The sequence below is a fragment of the Desmodus rotundus genome, chromosome 3 (assembly GCF_022682495.2).
Source record: "Desmodus rotundus isolate HL8 chromosome 3, HLdesRot8A.1, whole genome shotgun sequence".
NCBI lineage: Eukaryota > Metazoa > Chordata > Mammalia > Chiroptera > Phyllostomidae > Desmodus > Desmodus rotundus.
Genome location: NC_071389.1, coordinates 145,688,612 through 145,695,254, shown reverse-complemented (window position 1 = coordinate 145,695,254; position 6,643 = coordinate 145,688,612).

The following is a 6,643-nucleotide window of genomic DNA, read 5'->3' as shown; positions in this document are numbered from 1 at the left end:
TGTTCTCCGTACATACACGCTCCCACTTCTTACTTTTCTCTGACATTTTTTTCCAGCTCTTGATCCTCCATTTTTGACCACATGCCTTATTTTTAGAATTTACTGCCTTTGTATGCAGCAGAGTCTCATACTCTCTTATTTTTATCATCATGTCTCAAAATTTCAGTATCTATTAATACCTCTCTGGTTCTAACATATTTTTGCTACAGACCCTCTCTCTGTTTCCCAGAAGTAACATCCACTTAGTTTATTGCCCGTTCTAGGTTCCTGTCGCTAAACCCACACAAAAATCCAGGCTTCCTCAGCTGGTCAAGTGCTATCCCTTAACAAGATATTATAAACTTATAAGAGCACTTTTCACTTACATAACAGATGGTGGTGTTACTGAACAAAAAAGGGATTTGGCTTCCCACCACCGAACACAGGCATAAGACAAAGGTTGGTAGGAAAGGAAAAAGGTCTTTATTAAAATGTTCCACCACTGGGGGGATGGGGAGCTCCCAGGCTTCTCTCTTTTGCCAAACAGAAAATGGAGAAACACTGAAACCCAAACCACATCCAGAAATCCCAGTCCATCCTTATGTGTACTTCAGAGCACAAGGCTGCTAGGTGGACTGCTCTCTGCCTTCAAACTCCCTGGAGTCTCTGCTGCAGGCCCACACCGCCACCTTCACTCTGCAGCCGCTCTTGTGCCCGCCCGGCACCTGCCAACTATTGCAGCCGGTGGTGCAGGGGCTCCGTCACAGGCCACAGATCCCAGAGGGAGAGAAGGGCTGAGTCTCTGCCCTCCTCCCTTCTGTTAAATCTCCCAGCGCCAGCTTCTGTGCCCTCCAGAGGGTTCAGCTCCCCAGCCGATCCCATCCTTTTCTAGGTCTGCACCTCCCCCTGCTGCTATGTTAAGCTTTAGGTACACGAGCCTCGGTGTCCTATGGTTCCCCCTTCAATCAGGAAGCAGAGGGGGTAGGAGGGCTTTCTCCTGCATCAGTTACGCTCACTAGCCTCACGCAGACTCCTATGCAAAACTTCCTCCGATCCTGCCTCTGCTGGGGGCGGGAATCTGTCATCACACACTGCACCGTGTTGGTCACCAGGGCAACACGACGCTGCCCGCGGCAGCCTCCTGTGGTCCCTTCTCCTACTCCTGGCACCAAGCCAGTATCAGTAATACTGGAATTATCTTTCTACTATAATTATTTAAGCTTGATTTGTGATACATGCTTTCTTTTTTTCTTCAACGGTCTATAATCCTTCACCCATTTCCAACTTTCAATTTAATAATTTCTCCCCGCTTTGGCTAAAAAAAAAGTACATTTTAAGAACTTGTCAGTCAAGTAACTGGATATATACGCACTATTTATTTTATCTCATCCTTGGCTTTGCACATAATAAGTATGGCACTCAAATATTTTATATTTAAATGTATGCATGTCTTGACATGACCCTTTCTCCCTGCTTTGTATAAAAAGAGGAGACCTGACATTCATCCAGTTCAAATGTATTCTTATAGACGGCTCATCTCCCACGTGTTCTTATTCAATAGTTGTGAAAGCTTTATTTGGTCTTGTAGCTCTCCTCTATACTCTTTGAAACTAGGGGGAAAAACCTCCACCAGGTTTTGTCCTCCATAAATAATCACTCTCCTGGCTCAGTGAGTTTTCTCTTTAAGCATCTCTCACTGAGCCCCCGATTTTTGTATTAAAGATCCTAATTTAGTTTTCCAGTTGACTGTCTTACTGACTAAATATGCTCGTGCAGCAAGCTGCTTTGAGTGCAGCCTCGTGCTTGAGTCTGAAGCTTTCTTCTTCCTTTCATAGCGGCTTCATTCGCTGACTTAATACCCATAATTTGTTTTCATAAACAGGCCACCATATAAAGGTCAGCAGTGAGAGTCTAACATCTTGAAATTGAGCACATGATTACTCTTTAATGTGCCTGTTTTTCTCTCATTCATGTATGAAGTAATCCTAGTTTGGAGATAAGAAATAAGAATATTTTGCTTTACCATATGGAACGAATAGTTTGCTGAGATCTTGGGGCCTGCATATGTTTACTCTCAGAATCAACCGCAGATGGCCAGAACATCTCTGTTCCACACCTCTCCCCAGACAAAAACAAAGGAGCACAAATAGATGCTTTCTATAAAAACCAATATTTTAAAATTAGAAAAAAACGTAAAGACTGGGAAGAAATGCCAACTAAACTATCACTGGCCCTGCCTGTCTTGAGAAAAAGCACACAGCGCTGAAGTCAGCAGAGCAGGCTGGCCAGCACTATTGTGTCATTACGCCGGAGTCCTGGCCCGGAGAGACCGTTGCTGAGAACTAAAGGGCTGCCCATGTTCAGTGGCTGTTGATTACTTCCCTGCTCTGTTGTGGACTTTCAATTGCAATGTCAACCAGAAGGCACACTTCAGTTCAATGGGCCTTGCCTTAAGGCCCGTTTCTTTCAACAAGCCATTAAGTAGAAATCTGCTACTAGGACACCATTGCTCTCGGACGGTTTAAGCCAAACACAAGGACTTTGGGAGTGCAAGGCCTGCGTCAATGGTCAAGGAAAATTTATATTACTGAGTTTTGATGAAAACAGCAATCTAATGATCAGTGAAGATGCAAAGGCTCTTTAACATATGAGAAGTTAGAGTTATATGAGTAAAAGTATTACATTTTTAGATTTTCTTTGGTTCGATCTTCCCTGAAGAGACCAATACATTTAATTAAAATTAAAATGATTAACAACTGGGCTGAAATCCTCTCAAGTAAACCTTACTACTATTGTTTTTCAAGATGATCTTTCTCCTCTAGCATCCCTAATTTTTTTCTGTTTTTTAAAAAGATTTTATTTATTTATTTTTTAGACAGAGGGGAAGGAGGAAGAGAGGGAGAGAAACATCCATGTGTGGTTGCCTCTCTCAAACTCCTTACTGGGGACCTGACCCGCAACCTAGGCAAGTGCCATGACTGGGAATCAAACCGGCAACCCTTTGGTTCGCAGGCCCACAGTCAATCCACCGAGCTACACCAGCCAGGGCCTTCTTTCCCTTCCATAATCTTTCATCCACCTGAGTTATCCCTGTATCCCCAACCCTTCTTCTTTATTCTTGCTGATCTCCCCAAAACCTCCTTTCTTGTTTCTGCATTCTTTTAACATTTGTTACAGAATACAAACATCCAAGAGGAAGCTGATTTGGATATTCTCAAGCCACTGAAGTTGGGTATTGCATGAACTAATGATTAAATGTAACTAATACAAATAATAGCTAACATTGCAAAAGTACTATTCTAATAAGTATTTTACCTTACTGACTCTTTACTCATACTAATCCATGGAGTAGCTGCTATTAGTTTCCCCATTTTACAGCTGAGAACAATGTGGCACGGAAAAAGGAAGTGTCCTCAAGTCCACACAGCCATATCATGGTGGAGTTTGGATTTAAAGCCAGCTAATCTGGCACCCAAATTCTTGTTTATAAGCACCAAACCAAATTAGCAATTGAGTAGCGATAGTGCCTATCCAATAGAAAGCCAGTCAAGATATATTATTAACTTTCTTCCCATTTTCTTTCCTCTTAGAAGCTTTAAAAACAATGCTATCACTCAACTAACTCAAACAGTGAATATTTTGAGTGTCTCCCATATACCAAGCACTTTTCTCCACGCTAGGGAGAATGTGGTGACTACGGGAAAATATGTGACTATCACGCATTGTGTCACTGGAAAGGGACCTGGCTTGGAGTAGGTCTACCTCAGCCCGGCCTAAAATGTGTGGATTCTTGACTCCACGTAGGAAAGATTTCACAATACAAGTCCAGGTGATTTTCAGAGTATGTTTATTCAAGCTGGAGACGGTGAAACAAAGGAAAATCTTAGAAGAAGCCTCAGGTGAGTGCCTAGGCGGTGCTCTGCTTTGGCTCCCTAGAAATGTTGCAGGAAAGAAGTGAGCCACTGCAAGGCTGCGTTGGCTCACTGAAAACTCAGAGAAAATGGGGCCTTGGAGGCAGGGTCAGGGGTTTAGCCCTGGGTGAGCTGTTGCTACCCATTACTCCACTGGTTGCAAGTCTCATGGGGATCTTAGAGTTCAGCAGAGGAAAGCAAAGATGCAACCCTGAGAGGGAAGAAAGGCATGGATGTGCTCCAGACCCACTCTGGGTCTTAGTCTTGAAGGTTCTTCCCTGTTTTCTAAAGGTGGAAATATTAGGGGAGGTTTTAGGGGAGGATCTCCATAGAATATTCATCAGCTTTATGCTGATGTGCCAAATTGAGATTTATTCCCCTGACTTCATCTGTGTTTGGGTGTGGTTGGCACAAATGGTACTAATTGGATTTCCATTACTGATCTCCCTGAGCAGGGTGTTGTAAGCTATTTGCCCTCTGGTTGGAGAGAACCAAAGTAAACCATTTATTTTTAAGTGTCCTCGGTTAGGGAAGACTGGATGTTGTGATTTACTAGATGGTTGTGAACTGTTACTAGATAGCTGCAAACTGCTTGGCCATTCAACTCTTTGTCTCAGTTTTCCTATCCTACTTGTCCTGGTTTACTAACTTGTCTCAATTAGATCGTGCTTGTGACATTTTTGTTCTCATGAATGGCACTTGTAGGCTGATGTCTAATTCCCTCAGCATTCCACACACAGCACAGGCACTGCAGTCAGAGTGCTAGTTGTCTGAAAAATGGGTAAGTTGTTTAAATCCTTAGTTTCCATATACCGTATTTTGCCATGTATAATGTGCTCCCAAGTTTTGGTGCACATTTATACACAGGTTTATTATTCCCATTATTATACCCATGGAATGCAATATTTATACTCATGTATAATGTGCATCCTTATTTTTCCCTCAAAAATTTGGGCAAAAAAGTGCATATTATACACTGCAAACATGGTGACTTGGGGACTATAGGGCCTAACTTTTGAGGTTGTGAGGATCACTAATGAATCCATTCATGTAAAGCACTTCAGACCATGACTGGCATCTATTAAGTGTTACATTGCTCTGTTACTATTCATCCTCCCTGTTCCAACTACCCCACCTGAAGTGCTTTTTATTTGTCCTTCTCTTAGTTATTTGTTGAATAGTTGGACACAAAAAAGAGGAACTACTCTCCCCAGTCTGCTAAATATAATGCTATTCTTTGAAAGTTCTTTCAGCTTGACTAATTTGCTTTGATTCTTTATTTTCTTTAACACATAATGGTAACCACAGTTTTTACATATGCAAAGGTCTGCCTTTGGCCTCTATAGACTGTTAGTAAAAAATAAGCTTTCATCATTAGTCAACTCATGAATAAAGGGTTCAGCCATTGCTGGAGAGACTTGAATTCAAAAGGGAAAAAGGTTATTCTCTTTTCCATTATAATAAACCTATTTCTGTGAGGATGGTCCATTATGTCTTTGGTATTAAGTCTGTATTTTCTGAATAGGTTTTAAAATTTTATTCTTTTTCTTTTTTTTAAACCAACCATTATCAGTCTCTTATTCATTACTCATTCTGTTTGAGGAAGAATACTTTTTTCCTAATGCCAGAAACAACACAGGTTCAGACTCCTGTTTTTGCCTTTAGCAAGATCACATTGCCCTTGTCAGAGAATTTGGTGGGGACATATTTAAACTTGACTTAAATTAATTAATTGTACAAATTCCCCAAAGTTGAAAGAACTTACTATAAAAATTCCATCCAAAACTCCTCTAGGAATGTTCATTGCAAGGCAGGCTCTCAAGGGTTCCATCTGCATTTATGTGGAATGCTATTAAGTCTTCTCTGACTATTATGGTTTTACATTGGACTTGGAGCAAAATATAAATCAGCTGATAAATGTGAGAGATTTCAGGAAGGCATTTATAACCGACCCGAAAACAAATTTTCTGGCAGATTATGGCATGAATATATTCGTTTAGTCAGACATGGATTGAATGTCTCCCAGGAATCGTGTCAGGCATTGTGTGAGGTGCTGAGATCAGTAATGATATTGTACAGCCTCTGCTCCAAAGGGGGTCACAGAATAGTTTGGGGAAGCAGACTTGTAAATTGTTTTCCTTTATGCTGAAGTAGTGATAGAGATCTGCACGAGATACTATGGACACACCTAATCAACCTGGTGGTGAGAGATAGGTCAGGGAGTCTTCTTGGAGGAGGTGACTCAAAGCTAAGTTTTATAAGATGATAAAGATCTAGTGAGGTTGGATGTCACATGCACAAAGACGTGTGTGAGAACTAGTGTAGCGTGTCTACAGAACTGCAAGTTCTTTTGTGTTCCTTGAGTATAACATATAAGAAGTGGCATGAAGTGAGGCTGGTTAGCAGGCAGAGGTTAAATTATGGTGGCTTGCTTTTTGGATTTTGTCTGTTTAGAAGATTGAGCGTTAGCCTCAGGACTTTGTGGAGCTAGTTATAGTATTTAAACCTGGAGATGATGTGGTCAACTTTGCATTTAGATAGGTCATTGCATGAATTGTGTGAAGACTGGATTTGAGAATCACAAGGGTGGATGTACAGAATCCTACAGGAAGCTGTAGGGGTGAGAGATGGTAAGAGCTGGTAATCAGGCTGTGTAGTGGAGGTAAGGAGAAAATAATTTCCTTCTACCCTTCTAAATTCTTGTGGCTGGTCTAATAATAAAATTGACATGAGTCAGATTAACAAGAGAAAAT